The 26,589-nt window shown below is 41.9% G+C and overlaps 1 long non-coding RNA gene across 1 annotated transcript; it reads left to right on the forward strand.

Moving 5' to 3' along the window:
- Positions 1 to 2,474: 2,474 nt before the first annotated feature.
- Positions 2,475 to 26,123, forward strand: LOC103171393. Its single transcript, XR_486764.3, has 3 exons — positions 2,475 to 2,805; positions 9,571 to 9,689; positions 26,069 to 26,123. It is a non-coding gene; the product is annotated as an uncharacterized LOC103171393 (long non-coding RNA).
- The last annotated feature ends 466 nt before the right edge of the window (positions 26,124 to 26,589 follow it).

A 26,589-nucleotide genomic window follows, 5' to 3' on the forward strand; every position in this document is an offset into this window, starting at 1 on the left:
TAATTCGTAGCCCCGATACCCTGACCCCCACAAAGGGGACTTGGGCTGAAGTTTGGGCTCTAAAACGTCAAAGTTTGTTCTACTTTAATCCTTAGCAGGTAAGAGTCAGTATATACCTGTGAAGCTGAAAAGATCAACAAGTATTTACAAGATATTTACCCATTTAGACTCACAAGCCAAAAAGTGGCACAACATTAAATTAACTTTAATCTATTAACATGGCCCCAATTTGCACTTAATTCAATTCATTGCAAGTTTGTTACACGTGTTTCCACTCTGGAATGTCAGTGATTTGATAAAGGTTGAATTTTTGTTGTTAGAATGAATTCATACTATGAATGTTCCTTTACTGTTTTGCATGTGTCATATTAAATTTGAGTGCTTGCAAATTTAAGCACTCTAAGTTTGTGAATGCATCTCTTCACTCACATTAAACTTTCAAGGACTAATGCTCAATTATGGCTTCCTTGTTTACAAAAAAATAATTTATAGCAATAATCTAAGATGTTAGCCCTTTAAATGCTTAGTACATATCTTTTGGTGTACCGGTTACAGAGTTTACTGTAGATTAAGACTATGAAACTAATTGAAGAGGAAATGATTAGGGCGTAAGTGCATTATGGATTAAAATCAATGGGATATTATAAATAGTTTAATGTATATTTTTTATAGCTGTGGACTAGTGCATATCTGTAATGTAAAACAAGATTTGCACAAAGATACAATTAAATTGCTAATTTCTCATGCTCAGGCACCCTTTTTTATATTTCCTTGAACATTGCCATTTACCTTGTATATTGTTTTAATAATAATGGTGGTATTTGTTAAGCACTTACTATGTACCAAGCACTGTTCTAAGGGCTGGAGTAGATACAAGGTCATCAGGTTGTCCCACATGGGGCTCACAGTCTTAATCCCTATTTGACAGATGAGGGAACTGAGGCACAGAGAAGTTGTGACTTGCTCGAGTCACACAGCAGACAAGTGGCAGGCCTGCAATAGGTGCTCAAAAGAAATTCTTGATTGTGAAAAAGTGTTGACAACTGATTTTATAACACCAGTTTTCAGGGGAGACTTGGTAGTGAATACACAATACTTTGTGTGTCTTCAGGGAGCTTAGATTTTTGGTTATCTGAAAACGTGTTTGGATTCGAGATAGGATCACTTTAGTTTTCGTGGAGAAACCAACACTGAAATCAACAGTTGGTTCCATTTACTGTGTGTGAAAATGAGACCTACAACACTTGATTCATTGGTACCTAGAAGTGATTCCAATCAACTGAGGTATGGCCATTAGAAATCCACAAGTTTAAAGTACGGAAACCTGCAGCTTTTTTTTTTTTTAAACGGTGAAGGGAGGAGTAAATTTGCATTCCATTATTTCCATATCATGTCCTTTAAGCCTGGGTAATGACCGCAGAAAGCAATTCCAAATGACCTATCCTTGGGAAAACGTCCATTTACTGCTGCAGTCCCAGTCTTATATCTGTCCAACTAAATGGCTGTGACATCCCAAGCAGGCGCTTGCTTTCTGGTAAATTGTGTACATCTTTAACAAATGTCAAACTAAAAAGCACTATCCTCCTGAAGCACTGGACTTTCTTTTCATAAAGACCTGATATGAAAAACATCACCCCGTGGTTACTAAATTCTACTATCAAATAAAAAGGTAGGCTTATTCTTAGCCTCTGACAAAGCGACCGCATACAGCTCTGAAAGAAACTGTGTGTGTATTTGCTGCCCCCTTAAGACAAGTAAGCAGGAATAAGAACCATTTAACAATTTACCAAATGGGCTCCTTCAAAGTTCCCTCTCTGTTTCCTATTAAAGGGTGATCAAAATGAGAGGATTACTTAGTGCAAATTTGTCAGACCATTCACTGTGAATCCATTATTGAATCTCATTCTCTGGTCAATGGAAAAAAAGGCATTTTAGTTTACAGGAGTTTTCCGACGAGCCCAGTTCATTTACTGATCTCTGGTAGGAAAAGGGCCTGTAACTCACTAGAGCTATCCTTTCTATTGTAGGACATTTTGGGGACTAGGTGCAGAGAAAGGCTTAGGTAGATCAGGAGAAGAGAATGTGACTATGTTTTGTCACCAAAGGTTCTGTTAGAAGATCAGCTCAAACTACTCAAAGGGGAGGTTCAAAGTTCCTGCAATAGTGTTAGATATGAATGTTGGCCAGTGGAAAGAGGAGAGGTTTTCTTGATTTATATTAGTGTTTAGAATCCCAGGTGGAGGAGAAGCTGCTCCACCATAACCAAAACAAGCTGTTCCCACTTCCCATGCTGGTGACTTTTGCCAAGTGATTCACATTAGCATTCGCCATTTGCTCTTTCCTGTAGTTCTTGAATAAAAACCAATATTGGAGTTTTACTGCCTCTATACTGTCCTTCGAAACCATTTATTGCTATCTAGTATGCTGACCTTTGGTTTAATATTCTTTTGCTTCATTCTGATGCTCAAATACCCATTTTAGGGGGAGAAAATGTAATTTAGAAAGGGAATGACAGTCACAGCAAAACAGCTGATCTTGAAATCCTCCTGATCCTGCAGATACAACAGAGCCTATTGGAGACCACAGAATTCTCTTTTTTTTTTCTGAGGCCTGTTTTTGAGGCACAAACTGAGCAAGACTACGGACATGCTCAAACAATGGATGTTTCACCTTTTTATTGACCTGGGTAGCACATATGATTACAAAATGCAAAAATGAAGAGGAATAGTCAAAATGACTTTACACAGAACAGATAAAGAAATCTCATCATGTAATAATCATCTGCCTCGCCTGTGTCAACATCGGGTAAGTGGACACAATCACACTGTTATTTACCCTAGATGTCCTTTTCCCCTACTCCCCATAATCTAATTGGTCAGTAAATAGAGTGAGGGAGGAAACCTAACAGCAGCTTACTTTCTCCTATTATTGTTCAAATGGTTTCCAATAGATCCATTAATGCCCCAACAGCAAGTTTCAGATAATCAAATTGATTTTAAATTTTCAGACTGTAAACAAACCAAAGAACTTTCTGAGGGAAGAATAGAGAGAGATTAGAGGGAGGGATAAAGGGAGATACCTTGGTTCCACATAAGGATTGAACTTTCCCTGAGCCGGAGGAATCAGGGCAGGCTGATTCATGCTGGGCATGAGGATACTGGGGAGAGTTATCACCTACATAAATCAGGTCTGTCCTCAGTCCCAAGGCTCTTTGCAAGCTGTCTCTTTGCCGAATTATCTGTCTCCTGATGGGCTCACCCCAGTTCTCCCTCTCAGCCACTATTAAGGGATAGAAATTAGTTGTCAGGGGTAGGCGTGCCCTGTAGTCATGGGTAGGCATTGGTTGCAGCTAAGAAGCTATAACGATCTCCACTTCTTACATGAAAACAATCGAGTGTAGCCGTTGAAAACTTCAGAGGACCAGATGCTTAGGTGCAGAGGGACATACTAACTTGTGGCAAAGACACGGGAAATAATTTCCTGACCGCTGCCAGCTGTCTCTTAGGTAAACCTTTGATAATTTTCTTGGCCTTCCCCTCGATCCCTACTGCCCTGCCCCCTGTCCGTGGTTTGTGAGAGACCTCCCCCCTCCCTTTAGACTGTAAACTCGTTGTGAGTGAGGAATGTGTCTGTTCATTCAGTCGTATTTATTGAGCGCTTACTATGTGCAGACCACTGTACTAAGTGCTTGGAATCTACAATTCTGCAACAGAGGCACTCCCTGCCCAGCAACGGGCTCACGGTCTAATATTGTACTCTCCCAAGCGCTTAGTATATTATTCCACACACAGCAAACACTCAATGAATATGACTCACCGACTGCCTGGCTCCATTTTTTTTTTTCCCTACACCTGCCCTTCCCTCTCTGCCCCGTCCCTGTTGGCAGGATTAAGGCTATCACAGCATGAACATAGGCAACTGTTCCCCTCCCCACCATCCCGTGCCCCACTTTGGGGAACGAGGGAGACAAGAGCTGGTCCCAGTGGAGATGGAGTGGGGAAGGCAGAGCCATTTTTGTTGGTTTAAAATAATAGTAATAATGATAACGGCATTTGTTAAGCGCTTATTATGTGCAAAGCACTGTTCTAAGCGCTGAGGTTGGTGTGGCAGTGGCCAGGGCAGGGCTCTCCCAAAGCCACAGAGGCAAAGGTAGGGAAGCAATTTTAAAGGAAAAGGAGATGAGTGGAGATCAAGTTGAGACAAGAAAGGAAGAAAAATGGCTCATCTGAGCAATAGCTGCCAGTGGGAGAGAGATTTCCAGTGTCTTCCCCACAACAGCTGGGATGTTGTTGATTGATAGATGTTCTCGTGGCATGCTGTGGATGAAGCTTCGATGAAATATATGGGTTCTGCTTCTAGGAACCCGATGCCCTCGCTCATATGAACTCCTTTGTTTCTCCCTGAAATAGAGCCCGCCCTCTATAAACAAGCAAATCTGCTTTTCCTGGATTTTGGTCTCCAGAAGTAGCCCTTTATCAAATTCCCCCAAAGCGATAAACAAGAAGGGCATTACGATCCAGCTAGCCACAAACTTTTTTTAACTTGCACACAAAAATTACTTGCTAAGTTAATAGAATAAGTAGTTGCACTCTCATACCCAATTAGAGAACAAAATGGAAGTGTCAAAGCTAACGTTAAAAATATTGAATGTGAAAAATAGTTCTCTATGCCTACACACAGTTATGTGTAAAATGAACTACTCTGTGTGTGCACAATGCAGCCAGAACCGTGAGTCCCACATTGGCCTTTTTAGCCATATACCCACTCATAGTTGAATTCCACTGCCAGTCATGTCTTCTAATTAGAAGGAAAACTATATATCTAGTTCTATTTATAGACATATGCATATATATGCTATTTAGATTCAGGTAAGGCATATCAACTTCATTAAAGGTGATTAAAATGTATTTTTTATTCTAAAGTGAATACTAAATAAAACAAACATAACTGTAACACAAGCCTCAATCCCACTAGTTAGCATCAGTGGCCAAGTATCCTTAGAACAAGATGGCTTCATGGGCTCATCATCACTTTTTTATATAGTATTTAAGTGCTTGCTATATGCCAGGCACTGAACTAATGCTGGGATAGATAGAAGTTGGACACAGTCCCTGTCCCCACATAGGGCTCACAGTCTTAATCCCCATTTTACAGACGAGGTGACTGAGGCACAGAGAAGTGAAGCGATTTGCCCCAGTTCACACAACAGACAAGTTTTGGAGCTGGGATTAAAAGCCAGGTCCTTCTGACTTTTAGACTGCGAGCCCGTTGCTGGGCAGGGATTGTCTCTATCTGTTGCCGAATTGTACATTCCAAGTGCTTAGTGTACAGTGCTCTGCACACAGTAAGCGCTCAAAAAATACGATTGAATGACTGCCAGGCCTGTGCCACACTGGTTCACTTGTCCCATCCTATGTCTGCCTATATCATTTGCTGACCGTACTTACTGAATTTAGTGTGAATTTTCTTGTTCTCCTTTTGGCCTCATATTGGTGAAAAGTCCTAGTGGTTTGGTTGAGGACATTTTACTCAGGGAACTTATCCTTCCTCTTCTGTCTGCAGGGTACATAAAGCAAAGGAATGGAAATTTTAAAAAAAGGTGGTATTTGTTTAGCGCTCACTATGTGCAAAGCACCATTCTAAGTGCTGGGGGATACAAGGTGATCAGGTTGGCCCACGTGGGGCTCACAGTTTTAATCCCCATTTTAATAATAATGTTGGTATTTAAGCGCTATGTGCAGAGCACTGTTCTAAGCGCTGGGGTAGACACAAGGGAATCAGGTTGTCCCACGTGGGGCTCACAGTCTTAATCCCCATTTTACAGATGAGGTAACTGAGACACAGAGAAGTTAAGTGACTTGCCCAAAGTCACACAGCTGGCAAGCGGCGGAGCTGGGACTAGAACCCATGACCTCTGATTTCCAAGCCCGGGCTCTTTCCACTGAGCCACGCTGCTTCTGGAAATAAAGCTGGAGATGCTTAATCTTGGAGAAGCAAAGTAGGAATTCAAAGAATATCAGGAAGTTTAGCAGTTTTCAAGGATGGAAGGGTAAAATGTTGTCTTCTTATACTCTAGTGTAGGTTCCTTTGATAGGGATAGTAGTAGTTATTGGCATTTAGTGAGTTCCTTCTAAAAGTAATTGAAGTACACTAAGCAGTTAGGAGACACAGAAGCACATGATACATCTCCATCCCACAGGATGCTTTACACTTCAATGGGGGAGAGTTGTTTTATTGCCCAGATGACCTGGTTTGCAAAATATGGCTCATCTGATAGAGAGTGGGGAAAAGACTAGTCTGCTTGGAAAGAGAACAAAAGAAACATGTTTCAAATTCTGATACATTTCCTTTACTAGAGAGTGAATGTGAGGGAACGAGGGAGGAGGAGCCTTGGAAGAGACAGGTATTGAATGTCAACCCGATTAATATATAGGTTAATATATAGGAAATTATAGTGGTGTACTCATAAAACCACATCCAGACAGACAAAACACAGAGGTACTAGCTCAGTAATGAGTTGATTCTGATATATTAGATTTGTTATTTCCCAGTCCTCTTTAGATTTGAGTGAACAGGGAGCAGGAAATGTTTGTGCCATTAAGAAACACCCAGGTTCAGAATATGGGGACAGAAGTGAGCACTTGTTTGCACTATTCAGCCACAATAAAAGCTTCAGAAAAGAAGCATGAACTAGTGGAGAGCGTGGGCCTGGAAGTCAGAAGGACCTGGGTTCTAATTCTGACTCTGCCACGTGTCTGCTGTGTGTCCTTCGGCAAGTCACTTCACTTCCCTGGGCCTCGGTTACATCATCTGTAAAATGGGGATTAAGGCTGTGAACCCCATGTGGGACATGGACTGTGTCCAATCTGATGAGCTTGTATTTACCCTAGATCTCAGCTTGTATTTATCCTATCCTGGCACCTAGTGCTTAATGAATATCATTTTAAAAAAAGGGTCATCATAGCATATTTCTGTGCCTCGGAATTCAGCTCCACTGATAACCACATTTAAAATACACCTCAATATAAATCCATATAGCACCCACTGGAGTCTGCTTTAAGTGGACTGCATTGTAGTTGTTTAAGTGTACCACATCTGTGAAAGTAACGCTGTGTTGAAATTTAGGCACGAATGCTGTAGTCTGGTCAACAAGACTCCCCCTTATTCCCCTTGTCCATATCCCTTCTCTTTGTCCTCTCCCACTCCTCCATTTAATAAGTAGCCACTGTGTGCATAGGGTCTTAGGACCTGGGAGAATTACAAAGAAATTAGAGATGCCTTTCCTAGCCTCAAGAGGGTTACTATCCTCACAGAAAAATCCAGTCATCGGTATCAAAAAACCTTTGTGATTGATACCAAGTAAGATATCTCTGATGGCACAGAAAGAAATAGCTGGTAACAGATGATTTTGAAAAAGCAGAGGCTGTTACTTTAACTTCTTTCTCTACAAAAAAAGATCCAAAATGTCCACTCGAGGAGCTCGTAATTGAATGGATCTCTTAAATTCCCTTCCAGTTCTAGGATCTAAGAATTCTATGAAAACATCCTAACAGATAGAGGAATACAATTTCTGGGGACTCATACAATTTCATGAGATAGCTTTGTAACACCTTCCTGGACCCAGGCCCTCAAGTCTATTTTCCCCTTAGCTGTATGTAATAAAAAAAAAATATTTACTTGGCATGCATCCAAAAAAGTAAACCTTGGAGCAAAGCAAGTCTTGCACCAGACGACCTGAATTCTTTCCCTGACTTCAACCCCTAGATGCCCAAAGAGCTGTGACATTCCGAGGAATCTCCGTCACCGTCTTCCATGGTACAAAGCTCTGACAATTTTCCAGGGCTAATGAGTTGGAAGAAAGATCACCCTAACCTTCTGACTATTTGGGAAAGGAGAGGAAGGATCTCAGCGGAGATGGGAGTTTTTCCCTCATCACCCTTTCCCTAAATTGGAATTCAGGACTTTGGATCCCCCCATCCACGAGAGGTCTTCAGTAATGTGTATGATCACCGCAGGTGTAGCAGGGATTTTTGGTGAGAGGAATTAATAGAGCATAAAGCTATTGGACATATGTACACTCATGCTTTATAAATGAAATATATTTCCTGGCTAACTCACTGCTTGAAATTGGTTCTTAAACTATGTTCCTCTGTATCGGGGATTTGCTTGTGGAGCATTTTCTGAAATTAATGCTTATATAGCCTTCTCCTTCTTTTCAATATTCTCCCTTTCAGGAAGTTTCTTACGGGGTCATCACACAAGCATAAGCATTGCTATAATTTTCCCTCCACAGACTGTGTGATACTTGGTGCTTGGTTCTGTTTGATATATACACATTCCACAGACATCCCCTCTTGTTTTGGATATAATTCTAAACTACATAACTACATTCACTTTGCAAGAATGGCACCTGATATATATGGATATACATATATATATATATATATATATATCCAAGCCTGAGGCAGGTTGCAAAAGGAAAAAAAAAATCCTTTTTGGTTTATTTTCAGCCATTTTTTTTTCCAATTAGAAGTAAATTCAAGTCCCTATCACTTCCAAGTTCAGAATTTGTAGAAAATCTGACAATCATTTTTATCAGGGCCAAACCACTCTCAAGTGTTAGTGCTTAGAGAGCTCCCTCATCCCAGGACTGCTGTATTCCGACCGTCTTTCAGGTTTTAATCCTCTTTTGATACCGTAGCAGAACTGAATTTAGCTCATGAAAATGAAGCTCAGGGAGGCTCAGTGTAGATCTCACACTGCGTATGATAATGGAGCTTAGATTCTCCCACTGTTACAATTGTATGAAAGCAGTGCTCTCACCTGGTAGAGGAGGGAGGAAGCAGGCAGAATTGAAAACTCATTGCCAGAGATGCAGATCGTCCTCAAAATTTAAAGACATCCACCATCAGCAGAGGTCGAATTACATTAAAATACAGATGAGGTCCGATGTGGAGGAGGAAGTACTCGGGAAATGCCTAAAACCATAGGGCCTTCCTTTCTCTTTTTCAGAAGCTGCTCCATAAGGTATACACCTTTTTATACGAGCGGGTCTTCATCCTTGCTGTGGAAGATGGCTAGGAAACTTGAGTAATGCCAGCGTTCATAAGGATTAGTTTTTTTGTCAAACCTACCAAATCGTGATGCCCGATATATTTTTGTGATTCAAATACTTTCAGAATGTAAACGTAATGTGATTAAACATTAGGTTCAACCTGCTTTCAGTTTGGGGATTCAAAATGGGGGGCCTAGAATGATAGGGTTTCATAACACATAGCATAGTGCTCATAACACTATTTCTCTGGGACTTCATCTTCATCATCCTCATTTATTGAGTGCCTCCTGAATGCCCATTGGGTGATGAGCACAGTAGCACACAGAATACTGCTGTATGACCTGGGTCAAGTCACTTAACTTTGCTGTGCCTCAGTTTCCTCATCTGGAAAATGGAGATTCAATACTCGTTTTTATCCCATTTAGACTGTGACCTGATTTTATTTTATCAATCCCAGGGCATAACACAGTGCCTGGCAATATAGTAAACAGTGCAATTATCATTATTATTATTAGCAGGCACTTGGGAACATAGAAGTGATAAAGACAACCCTGACCTCAAGCCTCAAGAAGAAGATATTACAGGAAGAACATTAATACAACGATAACTATGACTGCACATATCAAAAACAGAGGTAGGCAATTTGATTGATATCTATGTATGTGAGTGTGTAGAGAGGAAGCATGGCTTAGTCGATAGAGCACAGGCCTGGGAGTCAGAAGGTTGTGGGTTGTAATGTTGGCTCTGCCATGTGTCTGCCTTGTGGCCTTGGGCAAGTCACTTTACTTGTCTGTGCCTCCCTGACCTCATCTGTAAAATGGGGGTTGAGACTGTGAGGCCCACAAGGGACAGGGACTGTATCCAACCTAATTTGCTTGCATGTATCAACCCCAGTGCTTAGTACAGTGCCTGGCACTTAGTAAGTACTTAATACTATAATTATCACTATTATGTGTCTGTGTATATATATATATAAAAGTGCTAAATTTTGCTGATGAGTTGACATGACCAGAAGGGTGCAGCTTATTTGGAGACTACTCTCCCAAGCACTTAATGCAGTGTTCTTGACCTAGTAATAATGTTGGTATTTGTTAAGCGCTTACTATGTGCCGAGCACTGTTCTAAGCGCTGGGGTAGACATAGGGGAATCAGGTTGTCCCACGTGGGGCTCACAGTCTTAATCCCCATTTTACAGATGAGGGAACTGAGGCCCAGAGAAGTGAAGTGACTTGCCCACAGTCACACAGCCGACAAGTGGCAGAGTTGGGATTTGAACTCATGAGCCCTGACTCCAAAGCCCATGCTCTTTCCACTGAGCCACGCTGCTAGTAGTGCTCAGTAAATTCTGTTGATTGATTAGGTGTGAACAATGGGTCTAAGATAGGAGAGTAAAGAAAATTATGTTCGGGTAACTTAGGGAAGGAGGTAAAGTGTAATAAAAGAAGGGATTAAAGAGATGTAAAGGAGACAGCAGGTGGAGAGCCTTAAATGTGGGGGATAGGAGGTTGTGCTTCAGTCTGAGAGAAATGGGTAGCCATTGAAGATTTTTGTGGCTGGGAGTAATAATGCTTGCGAAATCAGGAACACTTCATTTACATTTATGTGGAAGGTTGGTTTTTTAATGGTATTTATTGAGTACTGTATGCAAAAAAGTTTTGCTTTTGGGTAAGAGAAGGCATTCTTTTCATAAGTCTCTGGTCTAAGACAAAGCTACCACACTACCTCTAGTAGTCTTTTCCTGGCCCAAAGAGAATTGAAGAGGGGAACTCTAATCTGGAGAGATGGACAAGATTTTCTCCTGGGCTGAACTGATTCCAGCGAGGCTGAGCTACGTAAATGCCCCCTGTTCTCAATTAGCTCAGCTTTAGGCCAAGAGCTGATTATTGCTCTTACATGTACACATCTTCAAGTGAATCAAAAGATTATTAAAAGATAATTATGCGATAGTCCACATAAGTGAAATTGTTTTGCTTGGTTTACTTATATTTTAAAATTGAAATTTAAATCATATCAGACTATGCCATTTGGAAATACGCCCATTTATTCTGAACATTATGTTTTTTGCAGGGGGTAGGAATGCTCAGTTTAGTGTTCTGCTTTAAAATGAGTTAGAACCAGAAAAGAACGTGAAATTCAGCACATACTGTTTTTATATCAGTCTGACCAAGGGAACATTTTTAAGATATTCATGTATAGCCTTTATGGAAAAAATTGGTTATGATTAATAGAACTCATCTGCTATTAATTCACAGCTGCTGCTATAATGAAGAGATTTTGTATGCCTGATGCTGAAATAGTCTGCTCAGAACTGTGGGTTATTCAAATTTAATTTTGAAGTTGATGCATTTAACTTAATTTTTCCAATGTTTACCCATTTACCTATTAGTACCGAGATATTTCAAGCAAATAACTAATATTTAAAATAATTCATATAAATTTAATATTTAGTCTAACATGATATTTAGAGGTTCATGATGCAATCAAAAGTCTGGTACTTTGATATTTCAGATGAAGTACTGCAGGTTTGATAGATGATTAGATCTGCTGCAGACCCACGTGCTTTAATAGAGTTTGCATTTGGTATTTTGCTTATGTCTTCAAATAATCTGTCTCTTTTTTCACTTTTTTCAGTCAGAGGAATAATATTTTAAATAATTCCATTCAATATTTATTGAAACAGGATCTTTTGCTTTGTAACTTCAATCATCTTCTAATCCAGTTCAAATGCCCCTTTATTGTTGTTGTTATTTTCTCTTAGCAAAGACCCAAGCCTCCAGGCAGGTCATGAAGAAGGCAAAAGATGCCTATACTACAGTTTTGGGATTTTTGGTTTTTTTTTATTTTAGAGATGTTTGTCAGCAATTTTCCCTATCTTCCACGACCAAAGACTGTTCCGACAGTCTCTTGAACGTTGTGGGGAAGACACTGGCCACGATTAAGGTGGTGAAGCATAATAAGAGAAGTGGGTTCCATTAGGAGGGCAAAGCTATTCCAGGTGAGCAAAGCAGTTTATAGGAATTACCCGTTGGGGTTGGGGGAGAAGGATAAGACTGTGGAGGTACAACTGGAGGGAGACATGAAAGAGAGAGGTGGTGTTTGCAAGGGGAAAGCATGTGTTTTGGTTGAATCTACAAGTGTCAACCTAACTTTATTAGGAATCGCATCACTCCGATAAACTGATAATCATGTATTTGACATGTATATGTGTTCCAGGAATGCTGAAGGTGGCTTCCTTATCCTCTAGTCCAGTGCCCTAACCTGCCCTCACTCGTTTCCTGAAAGGCATTCCAGAATTCAGTCATTAGTGGATGAGGAGGTCATTGCCATCCTTATGTAGCTACTACAGACTTCTGAGCTAAAAATATGCTATCTCTCAACTGCGTTCCCCACTATACTGAATGGTGACAAATATTACTACAAATAAAATCCCATTATGGCCAAACTTAGGGGGGTGAGCCCCAAATACTTTAGGGCAAAGTTGAAATGAGATTGAACAGCAAAATAAGTCAAAATCAAATTTTTTTTTATGATACTTATTTTCTCTATGCTACACCATCAAAACCACAGAAATAAATTTAAAGAAAAGATGTCTATTCAAATAACTTTTCAAAGTCTTTAGGTGTAGCATTGCAGAATTTGGGATTGTACAAGAGTCTGTAACAAGGAAACGGAGATGCTGGGAGAGAAACTTTCCAATGAAGCAAACAAAAGAAGGCAGTAGATTTCTTAGAATGGGAACATAGTTCAGCTGGTCCAGTCTCAAGGCCCCACCTTGTGGAGCAATGTGGCTCAGTGGAAAGAGCACAGGCTTTGGAGTCAGAGGTCATGGGTTCGAATCCCAGCTCGGCCACTTGTCAGCTGTGTGACTTTGGGCAAGTCACTTAACTTCTCGGTGCCTCAGTGACCTCATCTGTAAAATGGGGATTAAGACTGTGAGCCCCACGTGGGACAACCTGATTCCCCTGTGTCTACCCCAGTGCTTAGAACAGTGCTCGGCACATAGTAAGCGCTTAACAAATACCAACATTATTATTATTATTATTACCTCCACCTATCAGCTGACAGCAGGCAATCGGGTTGTGTTTCGAAGAGACAAGAAAGTTTTGCCTCTGGAGACACCCTCAGCCAGTGTTTATAGCCGATAACTGGGGGACTGCTACAATCACCTTAAAGGACTGTGAGTGGCCAAAGTTAAAAAAATAATAATTAAATATATAATTATGGCCCTTACGATGTGAATATGTCCCTTGCTCCAGAAAAAGTATTTGGGAGGGTGGTCTGGGGTTTGATTTAAAAGGATAAATTAAATATGGGAGGTAAATTGGCCAGGATTTAGGAAAGAAAAGTCACTCTGGTGCGTGATTCATTGTAAGTAGCATTCAAATCTCCCGATCCTTGGATGGCTAATGAGTCAGACACCATAAGAACCATCAAGAAACAGCCAGATTCTGTGATTTTGTTTTTTTCTTTTCAACTCGGCATTAAGTCTGTTCTGAACAGAATTGTGCCGAGTAGGAGGACAAGAGTCATTCTCACTTTTGGAATTAATCACCATCACTTTATCTCCTCTACTCATCAAACACGTAGCTGATGGATGTTCAGTGATCTGATCAGTCAGTATGAGCAAGCTTTTATTTTTATGGTATTTGTTAAGTGCTTACTGTGTGTCGAGTACTGTTCTCAGCACTGGTATAGTTACAAGTTAATCATTATGGACGGAGTCCCTGACCCACTTACGACTCACGGTCTAAGCAGGAGGGAGAGTGGGTATTCAGTTGAGGAAACTGAAGCTCAGAGAAGTCAAGTGATCTGTCCAAGGTCACACAGCAGGCAGCTGGCAGAGTGGAATTAGAAACCAGGTCCTCTGACTTCTGCTTTTCACTAGGCCATGTTGCTTCCCAGAATTTTGTGGCCGGTGGAAATTCGGGACTGCTGAATGGCAAAGAATATTATGTTAGCCTGTGTCCTTGCTTTCAGGGAATTAGAATAAAGATAACCTGACGGTCCCCCAACTTCTAGATGTATTTTTTTTCCATAAATCCTTCAGATATTAGTCTAAAGCCCTAGTAAAGTATTTCTTCTTTTCACTTTTGGTATCAAACCACGTAGGTAGTTTACACCATGTTTGGAGCAATAAGCGCAGTATGTTTACAACAGTGTGAGTTCTAGATGACATTAATTCTCAACTGTGAACATTATTAGACTACCTACAGTGTAACATCCGGAAAATGTTGCTTCTTGTCTACTGTAATTAATCTGCTCCCTAAGTAGGTGCACTCAAGTTTCATGAAATAGGGATGTTTTTCTAAAATTATGAAACCACTATTCTAAGTGGTAGTATGAGAAGAAAATACGTGAAAGTTTTTGTTTGGGATCCTGACTCTCCTGGTTTGTAAACGGGGCTTTGTTCGACACTCAGATCAGAAGTAGCAGAGAGAAGAACCTGCATCCTACCCCACTCGTGGTTACTTACTGGACTAAAGAGATATTCTTTTTCCCTTACCTATAAATGCTCATTCATCACCTACCACTCCATATGGTTGTACCGATCGGCAGGCTCAGGATCATTGCAATCATGGAGCTTGGTGTCCTTTCTCCTTGTTATTATTTTCAAGCTAGCTTTCAATTTCTGTGATGTACACTTGCGACTCCCTCCCACTCAGCAAAAGCCCGTCGAGCTCTCTGGCTCATTTCAATAACTACACAATGGTAGGTGATAGTAGATAGTAGATACGGGAAGCAGCGTGGCTCAGTGGAAAGAGCCTGGGCTTCAGAGTCAGAGGTCATGGGTTCGACTCCTGGTTCTGCCACTTGTCAGCTGTGTGACTGTGGGCAAGTCACTTAACTTCTCTGTGCCTGTTACCTCATCTGTAAAATGGGGATTAACTGTGAGCCTCACGTGGGACAACCTGATTACCCTGTATCTACCCCAGTGCTTAGAACAGTGCTCTGCACATAGTAAGCGCTTAACAAATACCAACATTATTATTATACATACTCTGTGGGGGAATTGGGTTCGGGTACCCCCACTGACCCCGCTCCAAACACAAAAACCACTGGGATTAGAGGGTGTCAAGTACTTAAACCCTAACCCATCAGGAGATAGACACGTGGTATGCTATCACCACTGTTCCTATTGTCATCACCCCTGGGCTATCAGACACGGTGATGTAGAAACATTTAGCTTTCAATAAGATTCATTTCATTAGGGATGGCTTTGAAACAAAGCATATTTCCCTTGTGCGCTAGACCCTAACTTTGGCTAGAAACACATATATTCATTTTCCTTCTCATTTAGAAGGAACTTCTAAGATGACTGCCCTTTCTACTTCTGAGATTCGTGGCCAGAAATTTCATTTCAATCGTGATTTTAAAAACCCCAAAATAATAATGAGAGAGACATTAGGAATTTCAAAAAGCAAAGTGCTTTTCTGAATCCCTTGGGCAAAACAAGATCATGGTGCTAGAACTTTCTGGAAAAAGAATGTGGACGTACCTGAATTTATCCGTAATGTATTTATTTATGTTAACGTCTGCTTCCCCCTCTAGACTGTAAGCTTATTGTAGTCAGGGAATGTGTCTGTTGTTATAATGTACTCTCCCGATCTCTTAGTACAGTGCTTTGCACACTAAGTGCTCAAATACAATTGAATGAGTGAACGGAAGTCTGTGTTTATGGTATTTGTTACCATAAATAGAGGATAAGAGTGAAAGAGAGTACAAGGGAATGGAAGAAAGGGTTCCTGTTGTGTGTGTGTGTGTATGTATATATAATATATATATTATAAAAATATATAATATAATGCCTTCAATTTATTCAGTACTCCAAAGTCCCTATCAATCAGTAAATGGTATTTACTAAGCACTTATTGTGTGAAGAGTACTGTATTAGTGTTTGGGAGACTATACTCCAATAGAGTTGGTAGACATGATCATACCATCTAATGTGGGAGACAGACATTAAAATATATTACAGATAGGGGAAGCAGCAGAGTATAAGAACATGTGTGTAAGTGCTGTAGGGGAGGAGTGAGTATCAAAGTGTTTATTAGGAACAGACCAGAGTGTTTAGATGATGTCTAGTGGTGGGGGGGAATAAGGTGGAGAAATGTGAGCTTAGTCAGTCAGGGAAGGCTTCTCAAAGTAGATATGATTTTAGAAGGGCTGTAAAGATGGGGAGTCTGTCAGTGATAATAATTGTGTTGTTTGTTTAGTCCCCTCTCAGGGTCTCACCTGGAGAATTTCCAGTACTCTACCAGTATCGACTACGGGAGGGTCAAGCAGAGGCCTGTCCATTCCTAGCTTGGGCAGTGGCTAGCCATTGGAAGGCAATCTGCTACAAGTCAAAACTCATCTGTGCTGGGCAGGAGACTCAGGTTTACTGCACAGAAGGAGCCAAAGGGAAATCACTTCTGGATTTTTTACCAAGAAAATTCTACAGACACACTACCAGAGCGATTGCTGATGGAGGTGGGGTGTTCTGGCAGAGATGTCACTATGGATGGGAGACGACTCGAGGGCATAAGGCAAGGTAAATTTGTTTAGCACTTACTATGTGCCAGCCACTCTATCCAATTAGACAGTCCCTTTCCCACATAGGGCTCATATTCTTAATCCCCATTTTACAGATGAGATAATGGAGGCACAGAGAAGTTAAGTGACTTGCCCAAGGTCACACAGCAGACAAGTGGCAGAATGAGGATTAGAACCCATGACCTCTGACTCCCAGGCCTGTGCTCTGATAACTAAACCACACTGCTTCTCTATAAATGGAGAGGGAGTTCAAGACAGAGAAAGACATGGGCAAAAATAGACAAGATCAAGGTTCAGAGCATAGGTTGGTTATAAAGGAGCTAAAAGTGTGGGCTGTATGGAAATGGGAGAGGGGTGAGTTTAGGTGGGTGAGGAGGAGCTAATTGAGTGTCTTCAAGCCAAAGGTAAGGAGTTTCTTTTTGGTGTGGAGATGGATGGACAATCATTGGAGGTTTTTGAGGAGAAGGGAGAAGTGAACGGAGTGAATTTTTAGAAAAATGACCTGCTCAGTAGAATTGTTAGAGATAGACAGGAGGCAGGAAGGTCAGGAAGGAGGCCAATACAGAAGTTTAAGTGAGAAATGATAATTGCTTGGATCAGTATAGTAACAGTTTGGATGGAGAGGAAGGGATGGATTCTAGAGGTGTTGTAAAGGTAGAGCCGGCAGGATTTGGAGACAGACTGAATATGGGGGAAGAATGAGTGAGATATAATAATAATAATAATGGTGGTATTTGTTAAGCGCTTACTATGTGCAAAGCACTGTTCTAAGTGCTGGGGGGATACAAGGTGATCAGGTTGTCCCTCATGGGGCTCACAGTTTTTAATCCCCATTTTACAGATGAGGTAATTGAGGCACAGAGAAATTAAATGACTTGCCCAAAGTCACATAGGTGGCAAGCGGTGGAGCCGGGATGCTCTACATACAGTAGGAAAATTAATAAATGCAGCTTCTGTTGTCCCTGATCAAGCTGGAAGAGATCATGCTGCCCCTTGGGTTGCAAAATGGCCCTTTCTGTGGGAAGATTTTATCCACGTATGTGGGTATGGCTAAAGAGACAGATGTACAATCAACAATCACTTCCACAATGTGCATGTGTAAAGATCACCCTTTCCGTGATGTCATAGCTGCTACCTTTTGGTCCTTCTTGGCATCACAGTTTTTTCAATTATAGACTTAGGGTTACTGAAAATTTGGGGTTTTTTTTGTTTTAAATCTGTCATTTGATTTCAAATTTTCATGATTCTGACAGAAGAGTGCTTTCTTTTTCACAGTTACTGTGGGACCTCATTATAACATGCTCTTCTAGAGCATGGAACTCAGTGTAGCATAGTGTCTTAGATCCCAGAGACTTTATTTGAATTTACCAGTTTCAAGGAAGAGCTCTGTGGAGTGCTTGACCTAATTGCTTTTCTTGGCTCCTTATGCCATGATTCCCCCATGATTTCTACTAGAGGGAAATATCGGTTATTCTTCCTACCCCCCACTTTATTTCAATTGACCAATCCTAGAGTAAAATTCTATAGCAGCTTTGGGAAAGCAATCAAGCTTTTGGTAGACTGTTTTGCTCTAGAGGTACATTTCCTCACATTTATCATCTGATCCTGTGTATGAGGGTATATCTCCAGTCCTATAAATTGGCTCCGTGTAAAACTGTTACCTTTACGTGTCCCTGGAACACTTTAAAGTTGGATCACTATTTACTTACAAAACATCACATTTTCCCTTTAAAGCAAATGACAAGCAAATATATACATTTGCACCTGACTGAAGAGAAAAAAAAATATGTTAAACATACACCACCTATTGGTTCGAGGAGAAGTAGGGAGATGTTCCTATTTTTGTTCCATAATAGTTTTAACCTTTCTAGTCTCCTTAAAAGCTGGGATTGATTCACCACGTTGTTTATGTAATAAAATGTACTGATTTGTTATTCATTTCTGAATGGGGGCTAATTGATATCGATCCCAATGCCTTGTATATTATCACTGTCTAGGGAGGAAGTTATTCTAAAGGTGGTATATCTGGAATAAACTGTAGATTTGGAAGCAAAAAATCAATACACCATACCTGGGGAAGAAGCTATATCCCGAAGCGCATTGTTCTTAAAGCAGTGGACTTGTGAGGGCATAAATTGGATAGTTGCAGCATGTGAATTTTTCTGAAGAACTCACAGTAGTCCAGGCATGAAGAAAAAGCAGTCATTATACCAGGTAGGTCCTTGACATGGAATGAACCTAATCTGAAGTAGCCAGGCACTCAGTACATCTTCAAAATCATTTTCAACGAACAAGGTGGCAAAGGGATTTTACACTTTCAGAATGTGAATGTGCTCCACTTCTCTTTCAGGATTTATTACATTCCATCTTGCTTCACAGACTTTTTCTTTTTTTTTTCTATCAGAACACCCTTCTGTGGGGTTTCAAACTGGTGTAAATATCTTTACCATCTACTTTTCACTTTGATATGCAATGATGATATTGCTCTGGTTCCCAATGATAGAAAAGAACACAGTTCAAGACCTTACCCCTCTATACACACATGCATGCATACACACACACAGAGGCTCTCTTACCTATGCCCGGAAAAGAAAACAGAAAACAAATCTAAAATAGTGGAAGATGCCACCTGATTTAATCTCTACCAGTCCCACTGTGTACAAAAGGATCACTTAATAACGCATAGTCTGACCACACAGACTACATAATCAGAGGGAAAAAAAAAACCCAAAACCTGTCTTAAAAAATTGCTTCGAGCACTAAGATTTTAAAGTGTTATCAAGTCCAGCTCCTTACCTCAAGGCTGGACAAGACTGGGTGTCTCTTGGATAAAGACCAGAATTTTCTGTTGGGATGGATGAGGCATATGCAAATTTAGGATGTCAAATTAAACACTGATGAACGCTATATTTTGTCAAATCTTGATAATCAGATAATTTCAAAGAATAGTTAGGCCTGTATTTTGTTTTGTTTTCAAGAAATGGATTTTTTTTTGGCCCTCCAAATACTTCCATAACCATTTTATATTGCCTGTGTGTACAATTCAGAACTATCAGTTAATAAATGCATTGCTCACTGTGGCCAGGGAACAGTTCTACCAACTCTATTATATTTTACTCTCCCAAGTGTTCGTTACAGTGCTCTGCACAGAGTAGCGCTCAATTAAAAAAGCATTGATTGCAAGAGATGTAAAGGGAAAAATAAAATCACAAATCATTGCTCCTCTAAGATATGATTAATTCCAATAGTCTCAATTCAAAGTCTCTCACAGGAACATGCTGTGTTTGTGGCTTGCTACTCTACAGCTCTATGAAATATGAAAGGCTTCTGGGAAACTCTTTAGATTCCTCCAATTAAAACATTGCTCTTCCATCCACCCCTCCCACTGTCTCCTCCTCCAGGCAGTAACTGATTGGTAGGTACGCTTGCCTGTTGAATGCTCACCACCCCTCGGCCACATCTGATGGGTGGAAAAGTCTGATGGTTGATTTCTCCTACACTTGGGGCACATTCCCTTATCATTTTGAACGGAGGAGGATGAGTGTGGTGAGTACTCAGCAGCCATTCTATCTTGCTTCACTTGGCAGCAGGGACTCGGTTTCCAAGATCTGCTTTCTCCATAGCAAAAACAAAAATTTGGGGAAAAGGGATTTCATAAACTGCAGGAGGTGGTGTATGTATGCCATGGTGGGTAAGGTGGTGGAAAAACTATCTAGATGTGATCATTTGAGCTTGGGGTTTCAAGACAGAGAGGTGTTTTTCTACCCTTACAAGCCTGGTAGATTTGCAGTGCCCTTTAAACAAATGGGAGGGAAAGCGGAAACTATTCACCAGCTCCTGCCCAAGGATTGGAGCTGGCAGCTTTTCTCTTTCTTCCCCATGAAATCCCCATGGCTTTCTTCCTTGCTGGGAACAGAGTGGGGGGGGGGGGATGTCTAGCAGTCTAGAATCCAGGATAAGAGCTCCAGGAAAATTGTGGGTAACTGGGTGGACTGTGTTCCCATGATAGTTGTGGGTAAATGGATATCAATCAATTAAATCAATGGTATTGTGCACTTACTGTGTGCAGAGTACTGTACTAAACTCTTGGGGAAGTACAATACGACAGAAATGATAGAAATGATCCCTGCTTACAGCAGCTTAGAAACCTAGAGGAACACTAAAATGAATTATGGCTATATAATAATAATAATGGCATATGTCAAGCGCTTACTATGTGCCAAGCACTGTTCAATATGGACATACAGAATCACTGTGCTGATTCTGAAGTAATTCAAATTCATTGGTATGGCTTCTGGCAGACTACTTGTAGCAAAGGAATAATGATAACACTCATGATATTTGCTGAGCACTCACTATGTGCCAAGCTCTGTATTAAATGCTGGAGTAGTTACAAAATATTCCAGGTTGGACACAGTCCCTGTCCCACATAAGATTCATGGTCTAAGTAAAGGGAGTAGGATTTAATCCTCATTTTACAGATGAGGACACTGGAGCATGGAGAAGTTAAGTGACTTACCCAAGGTCACACGGCAGACGTGTCGGGGAGCTGGGATTAGAATCCAGTTCCTCTGACTCCCGGGTCTGTGCTCTTTCCATTAGAACACAGTGCTTCAGAAAATGCATCAAAAATACATCTCAGCACCTCTTGATCCTAACGAAAAAGAGGACTACGAAAACTTGCAAGAGAACATACAGATTAAGCCAGGAGATATGCATGACCAGTGGTGAACTTCTATTTTTAACCACTCGATCTCCAAGGGCTCCTTCCCCTCTGCCTTCGAACATGCCCACGTCTCCCCCATCCTAAAAAAACCCGCTCTTGACCCCACTTCCCCCTCCAGTTATCGTCCTATCTCCCTACTACCCTTCCTTTCCAAAATCTTAGAACGAGTCGTCTACAATCGATGCCTAGAATTCCTTAACTCCCATTCTCTCCTAGACCCCCTCCAATCTGGCTTCCGTCCCCTCCACTCTACCGAGACTGCTCTCTCTAAGGTCACCCATGACCTCCTTCTTGCCAAATCCAATGGCTCCTACTCCATTCTGATCCTCCTTGACCTCTCTGCTGCCTTTGACACTGTCGACCATCCCCTCCTCCTCCATACCTTATCTCACCTTGGCTTCACGGACTCTGTCCTCTCCTGGTTCTCCTCTTACCTCTCTGGCCGATCATTCTCGGTCTCCTACGCTGGAGCCTCCTCCCCCTCCCATCCTTTAACTGTTGGAGTTCCTCAAGGGTCAGTTCTTGGCCCTCTTCTGTTCTCCATTTACACTCACTCCCTCGGTGAACTCATCCGCTCTCACGGCTTTGACTACCATCTCTACGCAGATGACACGCAGATCTACATCTCCGCCCCTGTCCTCTCCCCCTCCCTTCAGGCTCGCATCTCCTCCTGCCTCCGGGACGTCTCCACCTGGATGTCGGCCCGCCACCTAAAACTCAACATGAGCAAGACTGAGCTCCTCATCTTCCCTCCCAAGCCCGGTCCGCTCCCAGACTTCTCCATCACCGTGGATGGCACGACCATCCTTCCCGTCCTGCAGGCCCGCAATCTCGGTGTCATCCTTGACTCGTCCCTCTCGTTCACCCCACACATCCTATCCGTTACCGAGACCTGCCGGTTTCACCTCTACAATATCGCCAAGATCCGCCCTTTCCTCTCCACCCAAACGGCTACCTTACTATTGCGGGCTCTCGTTATATCCCGGCTAGACTACTGTGTCAGCCTTCTCTCTGACCTCCCTTCCTCCTCTCTCGCCCCGCTCCGGTCTATTCTTCACTCCGCTGCCCGGCTCATCTTCCTGCAGAAACGATCTGGGCATGTCACTCCCCTTCTTAAACAACTCCAGTGGTTGCCTATCGACCTCCGCTCCAAACAAAAACTCCTCACTCTAGGCTTCAAGGCTCTCCATCACCTTGCCCCTTCCTACCTCTCCTCCCTTCTCTCTTTCTACCGCCCACCCCGCACACTCCGCTCCTCTGCCGCCCACCTCCTCGCCGTCCCTCGGTCTCGCCTATCCCGCCGTCGACCCCCGGGTCACGTCCTCCCGCGGTCCTGGAACGCCCTCCCTCCTCACCTCCGCCAAACTGATTCTCTTCCCTCTTCAAAACCTTACTTAAAAATCACCTCCTCCAAGAGGCCTTCCCAGACTGAGCTCCTCTTCCCCCTCTACTCCCTCTGCCATCCCCCCTTTACCTCTCCGCAGCTAAAGCCTCATTTTCCCCTTTTCCCTCTGCTCCTCCACCTCTCCCTTCCCATCCCCACAGCACTGTACTCGTCCGCTCAACTGTATATATTTTCGTTACCCTATTTATTTTGTTAATGAATTGTACATCGCCTTGATTCTATTTAGTTGCCATTGTTTTTACGAGATGTTCTTCCCCTTGACGCTGTTTAGTGCCATTGTTCTTGTCTGTCCGTCTCCCCCGATTAGACTGTAAGCCCGTCAAACGGCAGGGACTGTCTCTATCTGTTGCCGACTTGTTCATCCCAAGCGCTTAGTACAGTGCTCTGCACATAGTAAGCGCTCAATAAATACTATTGAATGAATGAATTGAATGAATAATCCTGGTATTTGTAAAGCGCTTACTATGTGCAGAGCACTGTTCTAAGCGCTGGGGGAGATACAAGGTAATCAGGTTGTCCCACGTGGGGCTCACAGTCTTAATCCCCATTTTAAAGATGAGGCAACTGAGGCACAGAGAAGTTAAGGGGCTCACTCAAAGTCACACAGCTGACAAGTGGCAGGACCGGAATTAGAAACCACGACCTCTGACCCACGACCTCTGACTCCCAAGCCCGTGCTCATTCCACTGAGCCATGCTGCTTCTCTTATTACCATTGCCCTTGTTAAGTCCTTACTCTATGGGTCAAGGATAGATGTAGATACAGCTGGGCATAGTCCTTTTCCCACATGGGGCTCACAGTCTAAGTAGGTGGGAGGACAGGTATTGATTCCCCATTTTACAGATGAGGAAACAGAGGCCCAGAGAAGTTAAGCGACTTGCCCAAAGTCACACAGCAGGTGACTGACAGAGCTGGGATTGGGTCCCAAGTCCTCTGACTCCCAGGCTTGTGGATGCAACGAGGAATCTACAAGGTAGAGTCCAATTTTGCTTCTGATCCAATGGGAAATTATTCCCGCTCAACAGACTCTGAGCACCTTCTAAAGTGCACTGGGACCATTTGTCAGTTAATAAGTGCTTAGCCCATGCCAGTTGTTTGATACAGTGCTCCAGGAACTGCTTTTTGGATACCACTGTGTTCTGGAGGCCCAACTACCAGAGTAAATACAATTGATTTTTAGATCTCTTTGACATCACAGGACCTTAGCACAGTGCCCTGCGCACAGTAAGCACTCGGTTAAATCCACCTGATCGATCACTCGGTGGATGCAGTTCAGCCCTATAGACTGACAATTTCTGAAGAATTTCTGAGAAGCAGCGTGGCTCAGTGGAAAGAGCCCGGGCTTGGGAGTCAGAGGTCGTGGGTTCTAATTCTGGGTCCACCACTTGTCAGCTGTGTGACTTTGGGCAAGTTCACTGCACTTCTCTGGGCCTCAGTTACCTCATCTGTAAAATGGGGATTAAGATTGTGAGCCCCACGTGGGACAACCTGATCACCTTGTATCCCCCTCCCAGCAATTAGAAAAGTGCTTCACACATAGTAAGTGCTTAACAAATGCCATTATTATTATAAGGACAGCTAAAAAATAGGAATGGCTGCTGGGGCAGTAGGGATAATGCAATTTCCTAATTACAGAGAAAGATTTTTAACTGTGACTCCTCTCTCTAATCCAGCGTGTCACATGGACTGAGATGTATGAGACCTTCATTTCTCCAATTGTCAAGGTGCAGGTTTTCAGTAAACTTTCAGCCATTTCTTCATTTCCTAATGAAACTTAAAACAAAAGAGCTTAATCCAGGTGATTTTGACATTCACATTTGAAGGATATTTGCAAATCTCTGACAAGGGTTTGCTGAAGAATACTCATGTAACAAGCTAATCACTGTTAAATGAGCTGTTTTTTTTACTGAGTTTAGCAAAAGTAAATTACTCACCAAGTTAATGCCACTTTATGGTTTGGTCTTTCTTCATGTTTAAGGAGTGCTATGGAACTCCCACTTACCACCAATTCCAAATAGAGGAACTGTCTACAATTCTAAAATCAATCAAATCAAACGTTTGTATTTACTGAGCACTTACTCTGTGCGGAGCCCAATGTACTAAGCCCGTGGAAGAGTGTTATACCAGTGGGAACATCCAAGGAGGGACTAGGGATGGTGCATATGCAGTTCTAATCCTGTCACTTGTCTGCTGTGTTACCTTGGGGAAGCCACTAAACCTCTCTGGGCCTCATTTCCCTCATCTGTAAAATGGAGATTAAGACTGCAAGCTCCAAGTGGGACAGGGACTGTGTCCAACCTGATTAGCTTGTATCTACCCAATGCCTAGAATAGTGCTTGACGCATAGTAAGTACTTAACAAATACCATCATCATTATTATTGTTATTTTGGGGACCGAGGTGAGCAGACTTCCTGCCTGACCACCAATGATAGACTGCAGGAGCAGACTGACAACTCAGAGACTAACAAGAGGCCGTAAAGATTTTGAGCCATTGGAATCATGGCAGGGAGGGACAGGGGAAGCTGCATCAGCTAGGGGGACGATGGTTTGAGTTGGCACTAGTTACATGGGCCAACTGATTCCTTTCCAGATTTACAGGCAACATATGCTGAGTACATGGGCCTGTGGATACTTGCTAGGACTTTCTGGGAGTTAGTGGGAATAAAAACCTCTAGCTTGGAGTGAGCAGGTCATTTGACTCTTTTCTACACGGCACCAAGCACTTAGCATGGGGCTCTGCTTATGGTGAGTACTCACTAAATACTATTGATTGATCGATTATATCTCACTGGGAGTAGAAGAGTAGTAAAGATGATGCATGCTGCAGTCTAGAACAAGGAAAGACAACCAGAAAATTCCATTCATATTTGGAGTAGGGCAAATGATGAAACTGGTTACTTTAAACCTGACAGCAGATCAGTGTAATCAAAGGTAAGTTCCCTTTGGAGAGCTGTGAATAGAAGGGAAGAGAAAGTCATATATTTACTATGTGGTAAAAGAATATTTTGTAATAGCACTCATTTTGAAGCATTGCCAAGTCTTTTGTGAGAAGAAATGGAAATGCTACGTCAGTATGAAAGAGAAAAGATGATTCTCTCTAGCATTAAAATAAATGATAGAATTCTTTATGACTGTTGCCAGAAAATTTATACTGACAAGTAAACCCATATAATTCATTGCATGACATAGAACATTGTATTGTCTTGTTCAAAAAAGAGAGCATTTTAATTTAAGATGAATTTTACTTTACTGGCTAGTGAAGTCATCATAGATCATTGTTCCTAGATCTAAGTATTAAGGCCAATTTACAAAACCCTTTTAAACCTGGGTTTTCAAATTGTCTCATAGAAAAATTGAAACACTGGCCATCGTTTTTCAACATTGAAGTCTGGCACCTGCAAAAGAAAAGACGATTTGTGGAAGGAGAATGCCTTCGGTTTTTACATTGGGAGTACCTGCCTTCGGTTTTTACATTGGGAGTACCTCTCTAGGTATATATGGTGCTTTGGATTAGGTCGAAAAGCAGTCTGCCTCTGTTTTTGAAGAATTATAGTATTCAGTGGAGAAATTGTAATCCATCCTTTTACCTTAATCACATAAAGTTGGCTATTATTCGAAATAAGTCTTTCAGTGGTCTCGCTCCTTCATCGGTAGGGCTGAATCAGTGAGGTTTTTACATTAGAATAAAGAAAAACAAATTAAAAAAAAAGATTCTCAAATCTTTGTACAGAAGAAATGCAGTACCCAAAATGAGCGTGGTACACATTCCTGGAGTTACTTGTGCATAAATGCTGCGGGTGATGGTAGTGGTGGGATAGATAGGCAGAGCCAAAATGACAAGATCGAGTTGAAGAATTGCTTTTATCCAT

Source organism: Ornithorhynchus anatinus, chromosome X3 (genome assembly GCF_004115215.2).
Source record: "Ornithorhynchus anatinus isolate Pmale09 chromosome X3, mOrnAna1.pri.v4, whole genome shotgun sequence".
NCBI classification, from domain to species: domain Eukaryota; kingdom Metazoa; phylum Chordata; class Mammalia; order Monotremata; family Ornithorhynchidae; genus Ornithorhynchus; species Ornithorhynchus anatinus.